Source organism: Lepisma saccharinum, chromosome 10, assembly GCF_977018435.1.
Source record: "Lepisma saccharinum chromosome 10, izLepSacc3.1, whole genome shotgun sequence".
NCBI classification, from domain to species: domain Eukaryota; kingdom Metazoa; phylum Arthropoda; class Insecta; order Zygentoma; family Lepismatidae; genus Lepisma; species Lepisma saccharinum.
Genome location: NC_139238.1, coordinates 46,742,751 through 46,769,149, shown reverse-complemented (window position 1 = coordinate 46,769,149; position 26,399 = coordinate 46,742,751). Strand labels below are relative to the sequence as shown.

Here is a 26,399-nt window from a genome sequence, read left to right as displayed (position 1 = left end):
GACTGACTATATGTACAGTCCGTTGCTCACGCATTTCGAAATGAAAAGAAAAATGCTTGCATTTAATATCTAATACCACAAAATAGTTTATAAAGTATTTATTGCGGCCACAAAATTGCCAGTCGCAAGTCGACACTGGCTGGTACTTGGAATAAATGCGTTGATATTCCGATTATGGTCAAATTGGAGGATCTGAAGAAGACACAATAATAATGGCGACGAATTTAGTGTGAATACAAAGCTGTACCGTGAATGTAAACTTCATCATCTTGGTACAAAATGAAAAGAAGAAATGCAGTTTTTGCAGTGATGTGGTTAAAATCTATAACGTAAGTTGACGCAGCTACGTCGTTAGTGTTGTTGCTTATGAACGGAATTGCCATTCCTTAATGAGAACTTAATTATTTCGACTGTGCAAGGCTTGACGTATGATTGTAATGGGTAGTTTTTTTTCTTCAGATTATCAAAATATTCCCGAGTTTATGCGTTGCTTGTATGAACCAAAACGCGTACATACTATATATATATACAGGGTGTTTCTAAAGGTCGTTTACAACGCTTGGGAGGTGATTCCTCTCACGAAAACAAGCAAAAAGTCTGAGTTCCATTTTTACGACTGAGGCTTCGTTTCCGAGATAGGAGCCTCGCAAAAGGTGACAAAGTGAACGTCACACCTAACTGGGACGAATACTATCACAGATAGAGAGGCGGTTCCAAGGGAATCATAAAGGAATCGTATGTGCTCAGTCCGGAAGTCACTATGAAAAGTTCACTGCACGCATGCGCAATAGAGTCCTCAAATGAATTGGGGATTTCCATCAAGAACAATGCATGGAAAGGGTATGTAACGCAGCAAGAGGGACCGTGACAATGAGAAATGCGTTAAAGATAACACATCCCGACCTCAAACATCAAAACATGAACACGGAACACAAAATCCGAAAAGTTGAGCACGGTTGCATACCTCAGTTACACACGAGGAATAAACGGATCATGTCATGTGGCATACGAGAGACACATTACTCCACCAGGAGGAGGCAAAGAAAAACACATTATCAGATGATTGCGACAACGTGTAATTTTACACGCGACAACTACGTAATATCCCCTCCCCCCCACACACAACAAACAACAAATGCTACAATGTCTTACGCACAGACAGTGCGTGTCACTGTACACCAACTGAAGATGTCACTTTCACCAACTGAAGATGTCACTTTCACCACACAAAGGGGGTGGGGAGCAATACCAAGAGTGTTCTCACTGGGTCGGGATGTGTTGTCTTTAACGCATTTCTCATTGTCACGGTCCCTCTTGCTGCGTTACATACCCTTTCCATGCATTGTTCTTGCTGGAAATCCCCAGTTCCTTTGAGGACTCCATTGCGCATGCGTGCAGAGAACTTTTCATAGTGACTTCCGGACTGAGCACATACGATTCCTTTATGATTCCCTTGGAACCGCCTCTCTATCTGTGATAGTATTCGTCCCAGTTAGGTGTGACGTTCACTTTGTCACCTTTTGCGAGGCTCCTATCTCGGAAACGAAGCCTCAGTCGTAAAAATGGAACTCAGACTTTTTGCTTGTTTTCGTGAGAGGAATCACCTCCCAAGCGTTGTAAACGACCTTTAGAAACACCCTGTATATATATATCTCCCTCCTTCCAATAGTTCCATCAACTTGGTGTGCAATAAGAACGAAAATTAAATTTCACAATATCAAAGATTTGTACAAGTTTTGGGCAAATACTTTCCTGTCTTTTCTCCTGTAAATTTGAAGAAATGTGTTTTCACTATATCTAACTGTTACCGTTGCCGGGTGTGGAAGATTCCATGGAATTTGTAATTCCGATGTTGTCCGTATATGCTAAATTGAACGAAAGGAGTGCTAATGGAACCTAACCTAACCTAGTAGGCATACCTCGTCCCCGTGATGGTTCGTGGGGCTATCGTATGTAAGAAATAGACATTATTTTCATTAGAAATCTATTATTTCACCTAAAGAAATGTTCCACAATGGAGAATAGTACGTTAGCAATATAAAAAAGTGAGAAATAAATCATTGATAGGTGTCTCCGGTATAGTAAAGTAGTACCTTCTTATTTTTCCCATTGATACTTACGTATTCTGCATTCCTAAGGATTCTTGAAGATGGCATTTCGTTTTTTCCACGCAAATAATCTCAATTTTAGACAGATCGAGTATTTATTTTTTGTTCGCTTTCACTTACGTTACACGCGATATGGCGGAGAAATCTTGACTAGCGTTGTCCATGATCAGTGGTTATGCAGTGTTGCAACCTTCTTCATAGAAAAATACGCCCGACCCTGTGGCCGAGTGGTTAGCACATCGCGCTGCGACGCCAAGGGTCCCGAGTTCGAATCCCGGTCGGGCTTGGTTGTTTGTGAATGTCCATTCATCAATTTCATCATTTCATCACTCATACCCATCTTCGCAAATTAGCCAAGAGGCACAAAACGCGAAGTAAAATAAAACTAAATCAACATCATAGAAAAATACCTGGTAACATTATAGTATAGGAGTGACGGATTTCTTCAAATTTACAGGAGAGAATACTTACGGAAATCATTTTCTGTAGCGTTGTGGAAGTTCGTGAATGTAGTTTTGATCCATTTTAATGCGAATACATGTTGTTTTCTGCGAAAATCTCTGTCCGTCACGCTGTTTCTGCTGCCGTCTTTTGCTTTCTGCACGAGAGTACAATGTTCCATGTGTTAAGATGATGCAACCCCATAGTCAGTGTTTCAGCCTCGCCGTATTTACACTAGAACATGACGTGTCGAGTATTTTTTTTTTTAACTATGCTTGCCTAACCTAACCTTACGGACAATGGTTTTTGGGGTTAACGTGAATGGTTTTTGGGGCTAACATCAATGGTTTGTGGGGCTAATGTCAATGGTTTATGAGGCTAACATCAATGGTTTACGACGTATTAGCATAATTTCAAATCCGGGCACGAAAGTAGGTATTTTCTGGTGAACGAGGTTGCAGCACTGCATAAATCGACAAAACACTCACACAACGTGCCCTGAACCACTACGCTATCACCCGCCATAATGTGTTACAGAATCGAAATAAGAAGTAACAGTAAGTACTCGTAAATGTAAGAAATAGACATTATCTTAGTTAGAAATGCATTATTTCACCTTAGGAAATGTTCCACATTCCAAAATAGTACGTTAGCAATGTAAAAAAGTTCGAAATATATGATTTATAGGTGTCACCCCCATACTATAATAGTACCAAATACCTACTTTCGTGTTACTGATTTTGTATTTCTTTCCAGGTTTGAAAAATGCACGGATAGCCTCTCAAACGATTGATAAATAGCTCCACGAACTGTGCACGGCAAGGTTAGGTTAGGCAAACATAGTTAAATTGTTTTGCAATTTTACCACACATCCTGTGCAGTGGGGTGCTGAGGATTTTCGAAAGGGAGGGGTTATGTATACTTTTTGTTGGTAGTCAGCCTGCATTTTGTCATATTTTCCTACCTTTGACATTTTTTTTTTAGAGATACTGGGCGAAAGGGGGGGGGGTTTATAACTCCCATCCTCCCCACCTTGGGCACGCCACTGATCCTGTGCACCACGTCATGTTGTCGCAAGTTCGTAATCAGAAATGATGAACAGTAACACACATTTATTTATGTTCTAGATCTGTTACACAGTTACAAAACCGCATATTTGGAAACACTGACCGGTTGTTAGTCGTTAAACACACGCAAAAATTTGGTTCACGTAGTAGGTGGACATCAAGGGAACAGCTTTCGTGCATCGGAGTGACATTAATGTCAAAAATTACATGATTTACCGGCAAAAAAATTAAGCAAGGGGGGAAAACACACTTCCAAGACCTCCCTAAAGTATAAATAAACTCATTTCGGTAAGTACTTCCTCCTGTAAAATTGAAGAAATATGTTTTGCGGAAACAAAAATTTTTCCAAAGTTTTTTTAACTCCTCAGTTCAAGAGAAATTCAAAGTTACACTCCAAGTTCACGCCTGAGTGCAATATTGACTTACATCTTCAAAAATGGGTTGGTAACAATTTACTATCTGTGGGACACCTATAACTTCTTTGTTTCATCAATTTTTGACATTCGTACTTACCTATGTGCTTCGCGGAGCATTCCTTAAGGAGTATTGACTTTTTTTTGATCAAAGTAATTGCAATATTTCTCGTAGTCTTTTCGCTTGCCTGAGACACAATATGGCGCATACACCTTCCTACATAATCGCGCGCCGTGCTTGTGTTTTGTCGATTTTCATTTGTTATGCAGTGTTTCAACCTTCGGAACCCAAGAAATACCCGTGAACAATGCTCATCTGATCCAATTTTTTTTAAAAAAACTTTTTCACATTGTTTTACAAAGAAAATTGAAATGTTTCGTGGCGCTATCCGTGAATGTTTTTTGGGACTATCCGTCCTGGAATCAGTGGGAAATTGAAACTAAAAAAAAATATTTTCGTTTGAAATTTTTGAGTCCATATTTCCCACCGATTCCGGGCTCCGCCCCTAGGGTAATTGACCTACTGTGGTCCTGCCTCCGCTCTGCTCCTGCTACCCGGCTTTCTCTATAGAGTCCCTGTTAAAGGCATGTTAGAAATTGTCCGGAGTCACCTGCCCCCAAATCAGCTCCAAACTTTTAGATTTGAAGAAATCCGTTTCCAGGATACGGAAAACTTACCTGAGTTTCACCACACATCCATGACACATCATATTAGGCATATACCCACAGCCCATTCCTTCTAACGAGTAGCTTACATTCACTGCCACATTTTCGACATTCCTTTCCTTCTTTCACGATCCCATGTTCAATTAAATTAAAAAATCCACTGGATCTTCCACACCCGGTACGAATTTCACCACGCATCCTCGACACGTCATGTTTCTAACTTTCGTTGCAAACACAGACAGTTCGAAACACTGGATACCTAATGAACATGAACAAAACACAATCACGACGTGTGATGATGTACGAAGGTGTACACGCCAAAGGCTATTGTCTGTCGGAGAATTAATTTTCAACAAAGGACATGAATTTCTGCTATGGTACATTCCCACATCACACAAAACACCTTCCCGATGTTAGACAATGCTACAGGAACTTATTATGGTAAGTAGTTTCTTCTATAAAAATGAAGAAATCTGTCCGACGCATAGTAAATTAGTACCAATGGGTTTAAAGTTATGTGCAATTTTTTGTAATTTTGTACACCTCATAAAAAATGTTATGTAACGGTTCAGCTCAAGAGAATGTCGATCTTCAAAACTCACTTGGGACTCTCAAGTTGATGCTTGAGTGCAACATTTGGTTGCTTCTTACAAAATTGGCTTAAATAATGTTCACGTTTTGTACAGTATTGTTAACCTCGTAAAAAGTTTTGTAGCTCATCGATTATGGAGAAATTCAGATGGATCCATCATGAAATCCTCCACCCTCGATTTCGCTAGGGATTTTTTTTTTTTACGAAGATTGTGTATTCCACTTTCGTTTAGTGGAAACTAATTTTGTACTTTTTACATAAGAAAGTACTTACGGGAATCATTTTCTGTGGCATTGTGGAAGTTCGGGTAGTTTTGATCCATTTTTATGCGAAATCAATTGTTTATCTGCAATAATATCTCTCAGACACGCTATTGCTGCTGCTGCCATTTGCTTTTCGCATGTGAGCACAATGTTCCGTGTGTTAGATCGCGTAACCACTGAGTAAGTGTTTCAAATCACGCCGTGTTTTCACTATAAGATGACGTGTGGAGGATTTAAAAAAGAAAATTAAAACTATGCTGACCTAACCTTACGTGAAATGGTGTGTGGGGCTAACGTCAATAGTTTGTGGGGCTAACGTCAATGGTTTGTGAGGCTAACACCAAATGGTTTGCGAGGTATTAGCGTAATTTCAAATCTGGCACAAAAGTAGGTATTGGTAATACTTTCGTATAGCGGAAACGGATTTCTTACTTTTTACATAAGAAAGTACTTACACAAATCATTTTCTTTAGCGTTGTTGAAGTTCGGGAATGTAGTTTTGGTCCATTTTAATGCAAAATCATGTGTTTATCTGCGAAAATATCTCTCAGACACATTATTGCTGCTGCCTCCATTTGCTTTCTGCATGTGAGCACATTGTTCCGTGTGTTACATGACGTAACCCCCAGTAAATGTTTCAAATTTCGCCGTGTTTTCACTATAACATGACGTGTCGAGTATTTTTAATTTTTTTAAAATTTTTTTAAACTATGCTTGTCTAACCTAACCTTACAGGTTTGTGGGGCTAACGTCAATGGTTTGCGAGGCATTAGCATAATTTCAAATCCAGGCATGAAAGTAGGTATTTTTTGGTGAACAAGGTTGCAACACTGCATACACACTCCAAATCGAAAAAACACTGGCACAAGGTGCAAGAGCCAGTATGCTATCACCATATTGTGTGTTACAGAATCGAAATAACGAAGAACAGTAAGTACTCGGAAATGTGAGAAATAGACATGATTTTCATTAGAAATTCATTATTACACCTAAAGAAATGTTCTGCAATGCAGAATAGTATGTTAGCAATGTAAAAAAAGTGTGAAATAAATGATTTCTAGGTGTTTCACCTATACAAAAGTAGTACCTAGGGTATTTTTTGGTGAACATGGTTGCAACACTGCAAACACACTCCAAATCGACAAAACACTGGCACAATGTGCAATGAACCAGTATGCTTTCGCCATATTGTGTTATAGAATGCAAAAAATGAAGCCGTTGGAAATTCATTATTACATTATTACACCTAAAGAAATGTTCCGCAATACAGAATAGTACGTTAGGAATATAAACAAGTGCGAAAGAAATGATTTAATTAGGTGTTTCCACTATACGAAAGTGTAAAACAAAATTCTGGAAACAAATATTTATCAGTGTACAGCCGTATAAAGTGGAGATACAGCCATTTCAAGTTGCGAGGTAGAAGTCTACTTTCGGCCATGTCAGTTTTGTAGCAGCTAGAGTGCATCACACATATCTTTGCCGTTGCGCACATACACATTTTTCTTTCGTCTCCCTCTCTCTTATCATCACATGTTATACACTGCTCGCCAACCTTCGCCATTGTTGCCATATTGTCATTCCATTCGTTGACACACTCGCGCAAACATCATTGAAAACAATTGAATAGCACTCCAGCTCACGGATCACACCGTTCGGCAGGGATGATAATGTGGCATTATAGCATGATGAAGTGGTGGCTTCTTTTATGCAGTGCATGTTCATTGGCTAGCTAGTAACTAGTGTTGCCAATGGTAATAATGAAGCACTATTTCTGTCACGGAAGGAGAAAGTCAGTTAAAGTGACGGTGAGTTTTGTTGGATTGGAAGCACTATATTTTTATTTTATACTAAGTATTTGACCGGTTTGACGTTGTGTGCGTGTATTGCGTGTGTTTGTTAATGAACGTTAAATTTCATAATGCCTCCAGTTCTGTCAAAGTTGAAATCAAAAACCTTGCATAGGCAAGCTCGGGAAATTCACAAATTGTTCATATTTCATAATTTTGGAATTGTTCAAAAGAAATAAATTATGTGGCTCCATGAGTATTTCAACTCTTGGCTCCGGCACGTGTTCTTGTAGAAATGCTATGCATATTGTTTTCTGTGTTAAAATTGCCATGCTTTGATGAGTGACAAGTTCATAGCAAAAAAAAAAAAATGCCGTGCGGTTTATTGTCTAGTGGCAGTATATGTACTTGTTATTGTTGTGGAAGCCGGCAGCGTTTGTAAATGTACAACAAACTGTCGCTGATCACACAGAGGCAATAATACTGCTTGAGGAGGAGTGTTGTGGTCCAATTGTCACGGTTTAAAACGTTCGCATGTTATTAGTTCTCAAAGCAGTAGTAGTGTCTGTCGTGTATTATCTGCCTTTGCAGTTCCATCAGACCCATAGCTAGAGGGGGGGGTAACTGCCCCCTCTCAGAGCTTGCTCCCCCCCCCCTGTGAAAAATACAGAACACATTCCTACCTGGAATTCTCACTAATCTTTACAATTATATCATGTGTTACTCTAGCAACATAACAAAGATTTTGTGATTTATTAGGGTGTATGGGATTCCGTATAATGTTGTATCTGGGGGGGATTCCCTTCCAGATTCAGACTACAGTAAATGATTTCGCAATTTTCAGTATCTAGAACAGTTGTGGCATTTTGAGTATTTTTGTATTAAAGGTGCCTAATGTGTTCAGATGTTTCTCTTGGATGTGTTGCTATGAACTTGGAACTGCTTAAAGTTTTGTTTCCCAAGTCTACCTTTTGGTAATAGTGATTCATATGGTAGAGAGAGGGAGTGAATATTTGGTTTCTGTTATTTAGCGTTGCTTTTCTGCCACTTCTAGCTAATTGCAACAATGAGTAATGACGTGAAATTGATAAAGAGACACTCATAAGGCATTGTCCCTTCCCCCCCCCCCCATGACCTTGGATGGAAGTTCATTCTAGGGGAAGCAAACATTGAAGTAAAAAAAACAAGACTAGGAGAATCTAAGAATAGTAGGACAATTGGATACCCATTGATGGAATTAGTTTTTACATGTTCCTTGCATTTTTCTTCCAGATGGTCAAGGGCACTTCCAAGGGGCACAGAAGGTCAATTTCAAAATTTATACAAATAAAAATACATTTCGTAAAATTTTCTTGCTCGCTTCACTAACAATGTCTGCTATTCTTATAGTCCAAGTTCAGAGCCAAAGCTATGGGGCAGCGGGAGTCGGCCCTGGGAGCCAAACGATCTATATGAAAAAAATGTTAAACTGAATACCATGGTGCTCCTAAATTATTGGGCCCTATTAAAACAATTTCTTTCTATGAAACTTAATATGAAATATTAATGATGACACTGTAATCCAAGAAGTCATTGATCAATCAAAGGATTCCTATTTGTTTGTCAGGTGTCAAAACATGTATTTTAACTATAATATAATACAATTTACACACTATTTTGCAAAATGGTTAACGTAACCAGTAGGCAAACATTATCTGTAGTGATGCAAGAGTCTCTCCTTTGAAGGAGTCCGTGGTGGACTAAGGACCCATGTTTTAATGTTTTAGCAAGTACAAGAAAAGTACTACAGATTTTTATACTATTCATCAAAGTGTAGATAATATGTACCCATTATTATTTAATTAATTTGATTTTTCTTGCATAACACAACACAATGGTGTTGTTGGATTCTTGTTAGATTCCTTTGTGGGTAAAAATCTTGCATACTATAAACTAGAGGGAAACATTATCAAGCACGATTTATAAAGGGCTCCCTTAATCATTTGCAGAGAGGCCCAAAGCTGTTGGTAGTACATATTAATTCACCTATTAACATTATTGACTTGTAAATATCAAGTAGATACAGCCTGAGTTCCGTACCAGTGTAGACGGGCTTTGGGAGTGAACAGTTAGAACGCCACCAGTGCATTAATGCAACGGAAAATAATAAAGTGTTTATTTTGTTTGAAATCACTCAAATAAGGAATAACTATGAAGAAGTCTTCTTTGCAGCATTTTTGGTAATTTTACGTATGTTAGTCCATATTTTGCGAATTTTTAGTCCATATGTATGTAGCTACATACAAAGCCACTTGTTAGTACATATTAATCCTATTCCTGGTATAATGCATGACGTTTAAAACGTTGAATTCTCTAACTTTCTTGTACGTAACAGCTGTGCATCGGCGCACTGCAGCGATTTTTCTATCTGCTCCATTAGCAACACTGCTTCTTGAGTTGTGTCGCGCATCGCACGGCAGAAATATATGTGTTGGGCTATACCCGCACCGATGGATGTATAAAAGTCGCTTTTTCAGAGTTAAACAAAAAATTTGGTATAAATTTACTATACCGGAGTATCTCAGATTGCTTTCAAATTACGCATACTCGCTAATTTCGGCCTCGTAATCAAGAATCTGCAATTAAAAATTGGCGGTCATTTCCAGAAATTACGTGCACACATTAACGCTATGATTGTTGATACACTATTATGGTAGCCATGTTTGATGGTGTGAACAAGTGAATTTCACTATTTCGTTACGCTGTCTACAGCATTGCCACACTGTTACTTTGTTACTTGGAGATCATTGATCGTAGTTGGAGATCATTGATCATGGAAGAATGGAGGAGGAAAGGAATGAAAAGATCGTTATGCAAGGAGAATGATGACAGTGACGATGAGAATAAGGAGGGATTGTGGAATGTGGCTTTGAATAGAGTTAAGTTTGGCAACGGTGCGTTTGCTACAATGTTGTGCGATAAGTGATACCCGGTGCTTGGAGCCTTGATTTGCATTTGAGAATCTTGCATAAGGTGGAAAAATGTTTGCCCCACAAACCATTCACGGTAAGGTTAGGTTAGGCAAGCATAGTAAAAATTAAGGGTCATCATAAACATACTTTTGAAACGCTAATCATTGCAAAAAATAGTTGTTTTCTTCATAAATCAAGGGTGTTTACTCCGTTCATGGACCCACTATTTAGTCTTATTTTGCAATTTCTAGACATGACCGCCAAATTTCAACTACAGATTCGTGATTAGGAGGCCAAAATTAGTGAATATGCCGAATTTCAAACAAATTGGAGATACTTCCGGTATTGTAAATTTGCTCCAAAATTTTCATAAAAATTCCATCTTATTCCGAGCTCCGCCCCTGGGGTAGTTGACCTACCTTGGCCCTCCGCTCCGGCTACCCACCTTTTTCTATAGAGCCCCGTTAAAGGCATGTTAGAACCTGTCCAACACTATTTTTCGACAATTCACTCAAACATTAGGAAAGTACCAAAAAATTAAACATCAGAAGGGAACTTACCTCTTTATCCCAAGGCCAGGCACTCAACGAATTGCGGGTCGAAGTAAAATATGATAGTCAAATTGAAAGAGAAATAAGTCATATGTTAAAAGTCTTTGTTGTCTCAACTCCAAGTTGAGACTTGAATGCAACATTAAAGTGCAGTGTATCTTAAAATAATGTACATGTATTGTAAAGCTTTGACACCTCATAAAAAGTTTTGTAATTCCTCGGTTCAAGAGAAGCTAAGTCTTCAAAAGTTGAGTTTCGTTTTAAGTCTACTTTGTGCACAGAAAGGCTAATTTTGAATGGACCTACAGTTTAAAGTGAGTTCCGAACCACTGTGAGTCTCCGCCATGTATTGAACCTGGGACTGGTTGATTACAAGGGAATGGTGATACCCCTGGGCCATTGGGGAGGCAACTTCAAAAGATGAAATCCAGGTTGATCCCTGAGTGCAACATTGGCGTACATCTTCAAAAATGGGCTTAAAATAATGTACAGTTTTGTAAACCTTGTAAAATGTTTTGTAATGTCTCGGTTCAAGAGAAATTCAAACTTCAAAAGTTACACTCCAAGTTGATGCCTGAGTGCAACTTTGCTCTACATCTTCAAAAATGGACCTAAAATAATCTACACTTTTGTACACCCAATAAAAAGTTGCAACACCTCGGTTCAAGAGAAATTCAAACTTTAAAAGTTACACTCCAAGTTGACACCTTAGTGCAACATTGGCGATCTTCAAGAATTGGCTTAAAATGATGTACAAGTTTTGTACATCTTGTAAAATGTTTTGTTATGCCTTCAAAACTGTATATATTTTGATCAAACAATTCCGAAGGTTTTGTTACATAGTTCCTATTTATTAACCAAAAAGAAAATATTGAATCGCATAAAGAATCTTAGCCCCAGAGATAGAGTAGATCTACAGACCAATGTTGTATTCTCTCCCTGATGTTCTTTCATACACACAAGAGTGCTGGAGGTACCAGGGTGGTTGTCTAGCTGTTCTGTATCTTCCACCCAAGACTCGAGTACACCCTTTTAGTATGACCTTAAGGGGAAAAATACTCCTCTCCGTTGCAATTATTTTCATTAATAAATGGGGGGAGTCTACCTATGCTTTAGTGTCTTAGGAAGTAATGTAGCTGAAGCAATCAGAATTTTAAATAAAATGACTTGCTTATTATAATTGTCAAAATGAATCAAATTGAACTAAACAAGCCCTTTTAAACAAAGATTGTGTGCATATCTCATCAAAATCTTATAAAAATATATCCCTCCTAACCGTTTTTGATTTTAAACATCTTTTTCATAGATCTTCAAAATGAAATCACCCAATTAAAAGACAAGAAAGTTGCTTCGTAGTCATGGATTTTCTTCAATCTTTTTTTACAGATAGATACTTGGTCCAATACGTAATATTTGCAATGAATAAAAGGCCGCTAGCCCAATGTCGGGATGCAACGCATCAGCTTGATCCTCTCGAACAGCCCAAGAACGGGCGTCACTGCCAAAAATGTCAGATTCTTATTTGCCTCGACTATTTACTCAGTACCTTCGGGACATGAGAAACCGCATCCCAGAGTTTGGGTACAGGATCTGCATCTCAACTTAGCTTACATACCTATTGATTCTTAAAACTATATTCAAGCATCATTACCCTCACTTCGGTACTTGGCTTAACCATCGTGATCGCACCCACGTTCCACTGACCATTGAGAACGTACATGCGGGTCATGATGGAAGCAGCACCAAAATAACTGGCGAACTTGTGACCAGCGGTGGCGGAACACCCTGTCAAGCCAGAAGTCCGTCAATCAACAAAATATTATCTATACAATAGTCATTAGTTACATTTACTTATAACTTTTCAAAGAAACAAACTTTATCAATTAATGAATTTATTTACAACTCACTTTGAAATAACCCAAGACCTAAATATAATACAAAAGAAATATTCCTGATTAATAATAATAATAATAATAATAATATCGTCTTTATTGAGTGGGCGTGTTTCGGCCTCGCGGGCCGTTCTTACAACAAACCCTTTAAAAAAAAAACATATTACAATTGACACTTTCTACTTCTTGAAAATCATTGTTGCAGTAGAAATAATAAAAATACAAAAAATAAGAAATAAAAAAAACATTCCTACTTATAATGTAAACAATTAATGTACTGAAAGTACAGAGTTAAATCTAAAACCACAATTGGAATACAATTATTACAGCTAAAACTACAACCAATACCTCATTCCCATTCATTACAGAAAAGACGAAACCAGGCACTATTGTTTGGACAGCAGATGCTTCTTTAAATTTATTTTGTATGTTGCAGGGTGGAGCTCCCCTGAGGTCAGTGTTGGGGGGAGGTCATTCCATTCTTTTATTGCGGTGACTATGAAAGAATTCCCATAGAATGTTGTTCTGTGTACAGGAATCGTGAAGTGTGTTTTTTGACGAAGGTTAATTTGTTTTCCCTTCTTCCTGTACGGAGCAATTTTATCATATAAATATCTTGGTTCCTTATTGTTCAGGATCCTGTACAATAAAGACAATGCCAAAAATGTTCTCCTATTCTTAACGTTTAACCAATTAAGTTCCTGTAAGTACGGGGATATGTGTTCTCTTCTTTTGACATTCAGTATAAATCTTATGCAACTGTTTTGAAGTTTTTGTATCTTGTAATTTAGAGCACTGTGGATGTTTATAATTACGGGGGAAGCATAATCAATTTTTGGCATTACAAGTGTGTTGACTAGGTGAGTTTTCGTTTCTTTGCTTAGCATATGTTTTAATGGAAAAAGTGATTTCAGTTTGGCTATTGAGTTTTTAATTATATGTGTGACATGAGAACCCCATTGTAGATTCTCGTCCAATATTATGCCAAGGTTGCGTGCTGTTTCTACTTTCTGTATTTTGGAATTATTCAGTGTAGGGAGGGGGAGTTTTAATTGTTCTAACTTTTTGAGGTTACTCGTTGTGCCTAAAGTTAAAATGTAAGACTTGGATGAATTCAATTTGAGTGCATTACATTCAGACCATTTAGATATTGAATTTAGGTCCTGTTGCAATGCCTCTAGGGCCATTGCACTGTTTCTTAATGGTGTTTGTATATATATTTGTGTGTCATCCGCATACTGGTGGTATTTGCAGTGTTTTAGTGAATCATTAAAATCTTTGATGTAAAGCGAAAATAGGATAGGTCCTAGAATACTTCCTTGTGGTACTCCTTGTTTGATATCAAGCCATTTAGACATGCACGATTTATTCTCATGTACTAATTTTACACATTGTTGCCTGTTCGTTAGATAAGACCGAAACCATAACAATTCCTTATTTCGTATGCCGATAGATTTCAATTTCTCTGCCAAAAGGTTGTGGTTTATGGAGTCAAATGCCTTGGTGTAATCAAGGAGTACCAGAAACGAAATTTTTCCATTATCCATCCCCTTGGCAATGTCATCAACAACGCTAACTAAAGTAGTTACCGTGCTGTGCTGTTTTCTGAAGCCTGATTGACGTGGAGAATAGTGGTCATGCAACATAACTTTAGACATAATTGGTAGTACGCTTATTGGTCTTAGATCTTTAACATCAAGGGAAACAGTGGTTTTCGGAACGGGCGTCACTACGGCCTTTTTCCAATCTTCGGGAAATACCCCTTGAGAAAGAGAGCAGTTTAAGATGTGAGTTAGGCTCTTTAGGCAATGAGGGATGCGTAGTCTCAACATTTTTAGACTGATGCCATCATGACCCTTGGCATTGGAATGTAGTTTTTTGACCTCCTTCAACACGGTAGCCTCATTAACCTTCTTCAGTTTGAAGGTTCCGGTTGTCTGCCGTGTCTTATATGACTCGATTAATTTCTCAATCTCGGTCGTGTTTGTTTGCTGACAAGCAGAATTTACAAAAAAGTCATTTATTGCATCCGCATTGAGTACACTTGAGGGTAATTTTTGGTTAAACTTATTAGTAACAACTCCCTCTCGTTTTAATGTCTGCCAAAATGCTCTAGCGTTTTTAACTTTTTCATTGAGAACCCGGTCATAATGGTGGAATTTTGCGTTTCTCACGGCTTTTTTCGCACGATTTTTAAAATATTTATAAGAGAGAAGCGCGTCTTGATCTCCGGTGTTAACATATTTCAGGTGAAAGTAATCGCGTATTTTCCAAAATTCTTTTACTTTTTCAGATATCCAAGGGGCGGGTGGTCTAGTTACTCGAAAAGTTTTTACTGGAAAATGTTTGTCAGCCAACGCAATAATGTTGCTGTTCAAGAGAAAAACGGATTCGTTTACGTCGTGTTTGCTGCATATTAAGTCCCAATTAATATTTCCCGCGTCTTTGTTAAACTCACTTTCGTTAAAGTTCTTAAAGCTTCTGACTTGAACCAATTTGTTATATTTTTTGGTGCAGTTGATTCCGAACACGGCATATGTTAGGTGATGGTCTGATATACCGGACATTATATTCTGATCGACGTGGGTCACCTTCAGGTTATCAGAGCAGATGATAACGTCGATTAAAGTCCTTGACGTTGGCGTTACCCTCGTGGGCTTTGTGATGATTTGCTTACCGTGAGCCTCGGCAATGATGTCGTTTAAGAATCGCGTGTTGGGTTCATTTTGTTTCAGCATATTTACGTTGAGATCACCAATCGCAACGTAATGAGCATAATTCAAATGAAAATATTGCACGATATCCCCAATATCGCTTAGATGTGTATACTTAACTTTAGGAGGTTTGTATGCCACTAATATCCCGACCTTCACCTTCTGTACGGTTACCTCGACAGCTAAGGCTTCGATGTCATTATATTTTTGAATAGGCAATTCGAGTGCTTTCCATTGTAATGATTTGTGTATATATAAACAAACACCTCCTCGAGTCCTATCACATCTGTCATTACGGATAATATCGTAATTATCTAATGCTACTGTGTTATTCGAAATATGTGGTTTAAGGCACGTTTCGGTAATTCCTATGATCTGAAAATTTAATTTGTTTATTATGTATTTAAATTCGTCAAAAGAATTTAGCTGACCTTCCGTGTTGAAGTGACACACTTTCAGTTCTTTGGGGAAAGACTCGAGGCCATTGCTTAGCTTCTGTTTGGGGAGCGGCGATTGACAATAGCCGAGTCGGAGAGGAGGGGGTGAGGGTGCCTGATGGAAATAACTGTCCCTGAAGCTAAAGGGAGGGGAGAGGACTCCACTGACCTCATCACGTGGGCTATTCACGGAGCCTGGTTTCTTTCCAGTTTAGCCGAACAATAAGCGCCTGGAGCGTCTTGTAATATACATTTAGTTTTCCTGGCAGAAACGAGGCATTGGGTCTTACAATATTGTAACAAGGTAAACAATATCTTGTCATCCAAAATGTAATTGTATGTGGCTTAATCATCATGCTTGGATTTATACATCAAATGAAATTGTACATTTTTGAATCATGGTTGGAGTTCCCAAAATATACAAACTTCTGATCATGACATAGGGTTAAGGCCATCTTAAGGAAAATGTACAATAGTATACAACTTTTAACATCATAATAATTTTACTGATGGCTTACAAAAATTATGATCAGTGGTACAGAGTCTGTACATTATGACAGCATTTACAAATACAAACAAGTTAATCAGAAAAGAGTTTTAAAAATATTAACCAAACGTGACACTATTCTTCAGTTATGGCCACTTAAATTCACTTATGGCCACCTTGTGTATGAACAAATAATGAAGTAATACAGACGAAACACAATATGTTAAAGGTAAATAACATAGTTTTCAATGGAGGAACATAGTGTAAATGTAGTTGAACAACATAAATTAACATTTCCATACTTCTCATGTCACTCCGTAGTAAACAAAATAACAAAATGTCAGTTTCAAAAATAAAAATGAGAAGAAAAAAGTTTTCACACATTAGATAGTAGTTTCATAGCAACTTAGATTACGTCCTGGCAACCCTGCCTGATCCAGAAATAACCCCGGAAAGAAACATTTTACCATCGGACCACGACTCGCTAGATGTCCTTGTGTACCTGCCCCCCGTGGAGAAGAGAAAGTCTCGACCGCATAAGCAGCCATATCGCCTGTGGCGGAATGCACCCTGGGAGGACATTCGCCGAGCTCTTCATTTCTACCCGTGGTGTCTGGTGCAGGATGGTGACGTCAACAAATCAGTGGAGATGTTTGTGGACGTACTGCACGCCGTGATTGATGACTTCGTGCCGGCCAGGAAACCGAAATCGACAAAATATCCGTTGTGGTTTGACAATGAAGTTCTCCTGGTGCTAAAAAACAAAAAGGAAGCCTGGAACCTGTGGAAACAAAGCCCCAATGTGCATACACACCAAACGTTCTGTAGTATTAGACGTCACTCCAAGTATTTACTTAAGAAAAAATATAAGGACTACGTAGACAACGTAACAGCACAGTGCCTTACCAATCCAAAGAAATTCTTTACTTTGTTAAATTCAAGAAAGCAAAAACCACGCGTCCCCATGGAAATCAAGTACAAATCGGAATCAGCCTGTGGAGATAAAAGAGTGCACTTATTCAACAGTTTCTTTCACGAAAACTTCACCTCGCATGCTTCAACCAACCCACTCCCCGACGTGCAGTCGGTCTGTTCACACTCTCTCTCCACTATCAAAACCTCTTTTCATGAAGTTAAATCTCTCCTTGCCTCATTACCCATACACCGCTCTTTAGGACCAGATGAAATTCCCACAATTTTCCTCCGTAACACTGCCGACTTCTTGGCTCATCCTCTCTCTCTCTTGCTAAATAGGTGCTTCTCTGAAGGCGTGTTTCCTCAGATGTTCAAGAAAGCCAACGTTGTACCCATTCACAAATCTGGAGACAAAAATAGTGCTACATCATACAGACCAATATCACTCCTGTCACCTCTGTCTATAATCTGTGAAAAAATCATTAAGGACAGATTATTCAGATTTACATCTCCGCATATCGGTACTGCCCAACACGGGTTTCTTCCAGGTAGCTCTTGCTTGACTAATCTTTCAGTTCTCCTTTCACATGCCACTAGGGCTATTTCCAAAAATTCCCAGCTAGATGTGATATACTTGGATATTTCAAAAGCCTTTGACAAAATAAACCATGCTCTTCTTATTCACAAATTACGAACTAGATTTAACATAAATGGCAAATTTCTCTCCTTAATCCAGGATTATCTACACTCACGGACACAGCGTGTCACCCTTTCAGGCGCCTCTTCTGATTTTCTTCCTGTCCTGTCTGGGGTACCACAAGGGAGCGTCTTGGGCCCTCTCTTGTTCATCCTATACATGGACGATCTCCCTCAAAGACTTTCCTCATTTCCTGTCAATTTACTCATGTTTGCTGACGACTGTAAACTTTTCAAAGAAATCTCAACCACGCAAGATGCTGTGATTCTCCAGAATGCTCTTTCCGAACTTGTCACATGGTGTAACCAGTGGAATCTACAACTTAACCCACAGAAATGTTCCTCCCTCACAGTCTCTTTAAAAAAGATCAAAATACATTCTCATTATGTTCTTGAAAACAATTATATTACTACAGTTGCGACCCAAAAAGATCTAGGTGTTATCATAGATGAAAAGCTGAACTTTAAGGAACACATCGCAGCTACAACTAAAAGTGCAATGCGCCTCTTAGGCCTCCTGTACAGATTCACTGAAATTGATACTCCAACTTCTCTTAGCCTGTTTTTCAAGTCATTCATTTCTCCGATTCTCGAATACTGTTCTCCAGTCTGGGCCATGGCTTCCAATACAAATCTTTCTAGCATGGATTCCGTCCTCAGCTTCTTTACCGCCATTGTTCGTCATAGAATTCCTTCTTTGCGGCATCTTCAGAAACCTGACATCCTGACTACTTTGAACATTCAGTTACTGCAGACCCGACGCGATATGGCCGATATGAATTTTTTCTATAAAATCATCAACGGGAAATTAAGATCTGAATCTCTTCTTACAGAATTCAACTTCAGAGTTCCCTCCCGATCGACCCGAAACACTGAATTGTTCCACACCTCCACAGCTAGGCTTTCTCTTATACAGCGCGCTCTATTCCACAGGCTGCCCCAGTTCTACAATAATTTACCCATAAACATAGACATTTTTGCCCCTGAAAGCATTTTCCGATCTTCCCTAAAAATGAATATGTAAATCTTTGTTTGTTTCCTTGTTTATGCCTTATGTTTATATTTAACTTTTCTTGTTTTTACCTTAAACCATCTTGACTTGTTCTTGTTATTTGTTAGAGTTTTCAGTGTAAAATGGCCTTAAAAGTGCTGTATCTGAAACTTTGAATAAATAAATAAATAAATAAATAAATAAATATGTCTAATGCAAGTTCACTGGCAATAATGTTATACAGAAAATTACTTTTTTTCCAGTGTGTTAACAGGACCAGGAAATTTTGTCGCACCTCTTGCATTAGGATAGGCTCCGGCATTTATTGTTGAAATATAATTTTCTATATAATCAAGGCAATCATTTTCTGCAGTGGCCATAATCAAAGAATCTTTACAAACCTGCATCTAGTAATGGCCATGTGGTCTACACATACTGTTTTGTGGTTATTTCTATTTCAGGATATAAATACTGTAATTCTAACATTTAAACTTACCTCTGAACAAATTATATATTCCTGATATATATAACAACTGTGGAACATTATTGTAGCTCTCTCTTTTCTTACGAAAATGCATAAGAAATTCTACTGTAACAAGCAGCTTCTTCCTTACAACAAGCTTACTTCCTACACAGGGCCGTATCAATGTTTGTGGAGGCTCCGGGGCAAAATGTTTTGTGGAGGCCCCCTTTTTTTATTATTTTTTACTTGGAGCTTTATTAGCTCAATATGTTAACCACCACTTTTCAGCAGTTGAAATGGTAGACCTGATATTAGAATCAGTAGTCATTCTCAATCAAACATATCACAGATAGGTTTCCAGGGAGAATAGCGCAGTAAAATAAAGTTACAGGATGAAAATTGTAATGCTATAGCAGCAGTAAAATTCTGCATCTAAATGTCTACAGTATATTATGAAGAGTGAACACTGTAACTACAATATATACAGGGTGATTCTAAAGGTATAGTACAAACGAAAACCACAGATACCTCCCATGAAATAGAGACGAAAGTTCCCCTTCCACTTTGCCGAGAGATGCCTCCGTGAGGAGCTAGACAACGCCGAAAACGTGTGAAAATGAACTTCACACCTCTGTACAGCCAGTACCAGTGAAGATAGAAAGGCGGAACAAACGAAGTCAAAAGGAACACCAAAGTCGCCCATCCGAAAAACACTAGGCGGCAGCTACGCAACGCATGCGCATGGGGTTCCACAAAGGAAATAGGAGTGTCCCGCAAGACAAGTGAAGGGAAAGGGTAGCGATCGACAACGGTAGGGAGAAAAGAAGCTATGAAGCATGAAGTAACAATTGCACAGCGGGAAACAAACACCATGACTGAAGCAGTGCAGTCGAGAAAAGTAGTGCGGGGTTGCAGAACCACGGGAGGACGACGTAGGATGTAAAAACACACCGAAAATGCAAGCAAAGTGGTCCGTGACACTCGACAGGCAACAGACGCGTACATGGTTCGGGGCAGAAATGGCGGGGCTGGCGGTGCAGCGCAAGGGGAGTCCCCAAAACACAGTGGGGAGACACCGCAGCAAGAGCAAAGCGTGGTTCAACAAAAGGGAAAGAGGACCGGACGGGGAATGGTATCTGCCAAGGAGACAACAAATGCAGGACGAGGGATTCCCCGTAGCAGCACCGAGGGGATGTCACACAGAGGTCGTGCGCCAGCAGGACAAACACAGCAACTACGGGCACAGGAGGTTATTGCTAATGAAAGGTGCACGTACAGATAGGACCACGTACCCCGTACTGACGTTGTAACAAACGTCGTGATGTGGCCAAATCAGCCTCTTAGAAATGAAGCCGGAGGCACATCGCTGGGTGAGAGCGGGCGAAAGGCTGCTGGAGTGTCGTACGGACTCCACTACTCCGTACGGTGGACGACACTAATGGACGAGGTCGGAATGTTTCCATCCCGATCACCAGGTCCACCGTTCCCAGACCTGACACGGCTGCTTGCTTCCGAGCGCAACCCCAGCCGAACAACTAGAGTCCCTCTTCGGCCGCAGCCTTCCACTCCGAAACCAATCATGGCCTCACACCACCGCAGCCGCACACTGCCGCGTGGGTGTGAGACCGGGCCGAGCAAGGCTGGACAGATAAACTGCGTGGGACAATCGTGTAATGAAGCTACGTGGGGGTATGCACGTCTGTTCAACTGCTGGGTTACCCCTCATTGGTGTACACAAACACCACACGATCGTACGTAGTGCTTTCCGTCGGCTATAGCAAGACGGACGAAGTACGTGTTGTGGGTGAATGGGGCAAGAATGAAGGACGCTACATGTGTTCCACGATGACAAGGCCCCAGAGTACATGGCCCCACCTGACGGCAGTGGTCAGGTAGTGAAGAGCACAGGCACGGGTGGCTCAGGAACGTCACCTGATTGTACCACAGCGCCGTGCGGACGTGTGGGCTGATTGGAAGTGCAGCGTCAGGGAGCGTGTCAGTGAAATAGCCGGTGCGGTGGTGGTGTGCTTGACGTACGACAATTGAGTACGTTGTTTCGAAGCCGTTGTGACCAGTGTGTGTGTGCCACCTGTGCACTGCAGTACAGTATTCCATAATTGGCACTATCCTCACCGTACCATGGAACGCTACACATTTGTAGAACTGAGGGACATGCATTTTGTCTACGGCCTTGCAGATGGCAATGGCCGAGCAGCTGCACGCCTTTATCGCGGACGGTATCCGGAGAGGCGACAACCCGACAGCAGGTTGTTTTCGAACGTGCACCGTACCCTTGGTGAATCAGGTGTGTTACGTGCATGCCATCATGTCGGTCACCCAAGACATGTGCGCACCGTGGCGGTCGAGGAGGACGTACTTGCTCGCGTGGACGACACACCGTCCACTAGCACCTGTAGCATTGCATGTGCAGTGGGAGTATCACAGTCGACAGTGTGGCGTGTCCTTCATGATGATCTGCTGTATCCCTATCATCCACAGCGAGTCCACACGTTGCAGGCTGGGGATTACCCACGACGTGTGGAATTCTGTCAACGACTGTTGCAGTTTTGTACCGACGATCCCCGTTTTTTACACCATGTGCTTTTCACGGACGAGGCAACATTCACCCGTGAGGGCATCTTCAATTGCCGAAACAGCCATGTGTGGGATTATGAAAATCCACATGCAGCAGTCGAGGTGCACCATCAGACCCAGTTTGCAGTGAACATCTGGGCAGGTATCATCGATGAACAGATTATCGGTCCATACCTGCTGCCACCACGTTTAAATGGCCGCCTCTATCGCACCTTTCTTGCATCAGTCCTTCCAGAGCTGCTAGAAGATGTACCCCTCAACGTGCGACATCGTAAGTGGTTTCAATTGGATGGAGCGCCGGCACATTTTGATGGCACAGTGCGAACCCTTTTGCACCATACCTACCCACAGCGCTGGATCGGCAGATAGGGCCCCGTCCCATGGCCCGCCCGTTCGCCTGACCTCACACCAATGGATTTCTTCTTGTGGGGCCATGTGTGAAAACACTCGTCTACGAGACCCCGGTGCCTGACAAGGAAACATTGGTAGCGTGGATACTTGCAGCATCGGCCGAGGTGTGTACCATGCCAGAGATTTTTGATAGGTTTCGCCAGAATTTCCTGCGACGCTGCAATGCCTGCATTGAATGTGGTGGTCGTCAATTTGAGCAACTTTTGTAACAACGTCAGTCCGGGGTACGACTACGTACTTTTCCTATCTGTAAGTGCACCTTTGCGTGGCAATAAACCTCCTGTGCCCGTAGTTGCTGTGTTTGTCCTGCTGGCACACGACCTCTGTGTGACATCCCCTCGGTGCTGCTACGGGGAATCCCTCGTCCCAAATTTGTTGTCTCCTTGACAGGTACCATTCCCCATCCGGTCCTCTTTCTCTTTTGTTGAACCGTGCTTTGTTCTTGATGCGGTGTCTCCCCACTGTGTTTGGGGACTCCCCACGTTCTGCATGTGTTTGTTTCCCGCTGTGCAATTGTTACTTCATGCTTCATAGCTTCTTTTCTCCCTACCGTTGTCGATCGCTACCCTTTCCCTTCACTTGTCTTGCGGGACACTCCTATTTCCTTTGTGGAACCCCATGCGCATGCGTTGCGTAGCTGCCGCCTAGTGTTTTTCGGATGGGCGACTTTGGTGTTCCTTTTGACTTCGTTTGTTCCGCCTTTCTATCTTCACTGGTACTGGCTGTACAGAGGTGTGAAGTTCATTTTCACACGTTTTCGGCGTTGTCTAGCTCCTCACGGAGGCATCTCTCGGCAAAGTGGAAGGGGAACTTTCGTCTCTATTTCATGGGAGGTATCTGTGGTTTTCGTTTGTACTATACCTTTAGAATCACCCTGTAGTAAGTAAATGCTAAGGGAGTTCAGTCGAAAACAGAGAACTGAGGAGTAGATTGTACTTACGTACATAATTTATTATAAATGCTATTATTTACAATTAAGAGTAAGTATGTCACTACATATGCACGATCCATCTACTGGACAATTACCGACAGGTTCATTGTGAAAATTGTAGTAACTACACTTTCTTCAAGAAAATTCTCAAAGGCTTAAAACTTATGGTGGTTTTTCCTGAGTATACAAAAAATATTCAGTCAGACAATTCGATTATAGATGGCGGGGAAAGAACTTCCGGTTTGGCCAATTTTCCAATGTAAACCAGTGGAATACAGATCGTCACCAAGCTAATTTTCTTATAATAGATGGGATACAAATTATATCACTTGAAATTTTTGAGTGATATAGAGAAACAAAGATACCTAGAAAAGGTTGGCTTTTTCCCAGATCCTTTGGATGAAGATTTACAGAAAAATAGTAGTATTTTCCAAGACAAAGTTGATCTTCTATGAACAGTTTCATGTTAAGACTTCTGCAGGTTGAAATAAAACTTACATAAATTATAAACATTGAAATAATTCAATTTTACAGCAGTAAAATGTATAATTTTATACATTGTGTAGTCGAACACAGCCCCTTTAATTTTAGCATATGGCTTAGAGAGAGTGTCGTCAGAAATTTTTGTAGAGGGTAATGGCCAATAATAAAAGTAGAATAGTAGAAATAATAATAATAATAATTAGAACTGTTATAAATGTTATACAATAAATAATTAAAATAATTACTAAACTAATGAAATAAACAAATTTTATTCTAAATTTATTATTATTATTATTATTGTTATTTATTAATGCTTTTCGAGTGTATGTATATCCATCACAACAGATACAATACTGAATGCACAGTTATTGTATTGTACTATTAACTTTTGCAAGTGTCATTCAAGAAAATACTTTAGAAGTTAGTAAAAATTTTAGTAATAAAGTTTACATTGATTACATTACTTTATAAAATTCTAATTTTTGGAATTCTGGATGATTATAAACAGTTTCAATTTTTAAATATAGTCAACACGTGTGCGTTAGACAACCCCATCAAGGAAGTACAGAAATGTAAACTTGCGGTGAATATTCCCCATGGTAGACACACTTTTCTTACCTTCTGCTAGCCACCCGGACAGCTACTACATCTAATTTGTGAAACTATGTGGAGTATTGAGATGATTTAGGTATTGTTGGAGAGGAGGAGGACCGTCCTAATTGAAAATGACTACATTAGCACTGTCATCTATTCAGAAAGTAGAAGAATTTTTAAATAAAGTAATTTATTGTAATGAAAAAGATACACAAATTCGGGTAATTGTTTGACAGGGAGTCCCAAGTTTTACCACAATGAAAATTGTTGCACAGCATAATGAATACATGTCAAACATAATGTAAAAAAATCGGAAAGGTAATATTTTTCATAGGAAAAATATCACAGGTTTCAGTATGGGGTGCATGAACCAATTTTCCACTGGCATACAACTAGATTTTTGACAAATTGCTCTAAACACTCACAAATTACTACTAATATGAGTACACATAATATTGTTAGAAATGTTGAATAAATGGGAGAAGCATTATTACGATGTTCATCCACTTTTAGTTTACAGAAATTGTACTAAGACCAGAGTTCTTGTCCAGAATGTATATGGCTCAGTCAGTCCATACCGAATGTTCCAGCACTGGTTGTTTGACCACTTTTAAAATTTTCAATATTTTTCTTGTTCCAACGCAGGCATTATTTTTCTAAAACTTGACTTTGTTTAAAAATGATTTTGTTTCAGGATTTTGTGTATTTTTGGACTTTGCAGAGAGTGGCGATAATTATGATAGTTCCACTAAGAAAAACAATAGAAAGCTGTGGTAAACAACATTGTTTACAGTACATTTCAATCATTATTTTATATTCTGTGCCTTTTTGCACAATCTCGAATGAGAAATTTAAGGCCAAAATTGATTTGAACAAAAATCAGAGTTTAGGATTTTTTTTTAATACTGAAGAGTCATTCCAAGTCAGATCGACCAGGGCCTCCAGACCATAGTTTTTGATTTGGATGAAATTTGGCATGAAGGTTCAAACATGTCTGGAAGGCTTGTATTCCAAATATTAGGTTCCTCCGAGGAATAGTTCTAGAGTTATAGCCTGCGCAACAGAAAATGCGACCCAAATCTGAGAAATGAGCCTCAGAGCTAACTTCAGCACTCAATAACTTTGGAACTATTAATCACAGCCTATTGATGTTTACATACCAAACCCACCTCCAACCAAGGAACACGGGAATTGTGTCAAAATACCCTCAGATTGTTTACGTTAGGAAATAAAATACCCCAAAATATGCCTTATAAAGGGTTACATATCAAAAAATTTATATTTTGTGAGCCTGCTGTTACAACTGTAATCCATCCAGGATGGTGGCATTAATTTTTCTAGTAACTGGTCTAGTATGCACACATTATGTTGCCACCATATATATCACCCAATCCATATTATATGTGGCTGAATATGCAAGAAATTGAAAAATCACCAGAAAAAGACTGATTTTTTAAATAGTGTAACACAAAAGGTTTAAGAAATATTCAAGGCAAGTTGTATACATTACATAATCAGACCTTTCTCTAATGTGTGTCAAAATTGCAACTTGTTATTGCAAGGCGCTAGTGCAGTGAAGATATACCCTTAAGGGCGGAGCGCATATTCAGTGGGAAGTTTAAAATTCTGCAAAGTTTGAAATAAAGATTTATGTCACCATAACTACGAATGCCAGAGTTACAAAATAAGAGCTAGTTTCTTCCAGTACAGACTAAGCTGTACTGCAGGTACACCTATTGTGAGAAAACCAAACAATTTTCACTCACAAATAGAAGAAGAAGACGAGAGATGTTAAAAATCTTATTTTTTTTTACAAAATATAAATTTCTTTGGACCCTCACGTAGGCAACGCCAGAACATGAGGGTTGAAAACAGTACCTACGTATTGGGGTGTAAGGGGTGCTCCTTCCACGTAGTGCACCCAATAGTCAACCTCACTTCCACATAG

At 39.6% G+C, this 26,399-nt stretch overlaps 1 protein-coding gene across 2 annotated transcripts in view; it reads left to right on the top strand.

Annotated features, from left to right (window-relative positions):
- The first annotated feature begins 206 nt into the window (after window positions 1-206).
- Window positions 207-26,399, top strand: part of botv (exostosin like glycosyltransferase 3) — a 607,246-nt gene continuing 581,053 nt past the window's right edge. For both annotated transcript variants that reach the window (XR_014442305.1, XM_083129802.1), the window contains exon 1: window positions 207-329. The gene's annotated coding sequence lies outside the window, so the exon portion shown is untranslated. The remainder of the gene's footprint in view (window positions 330-26,399) is intronic.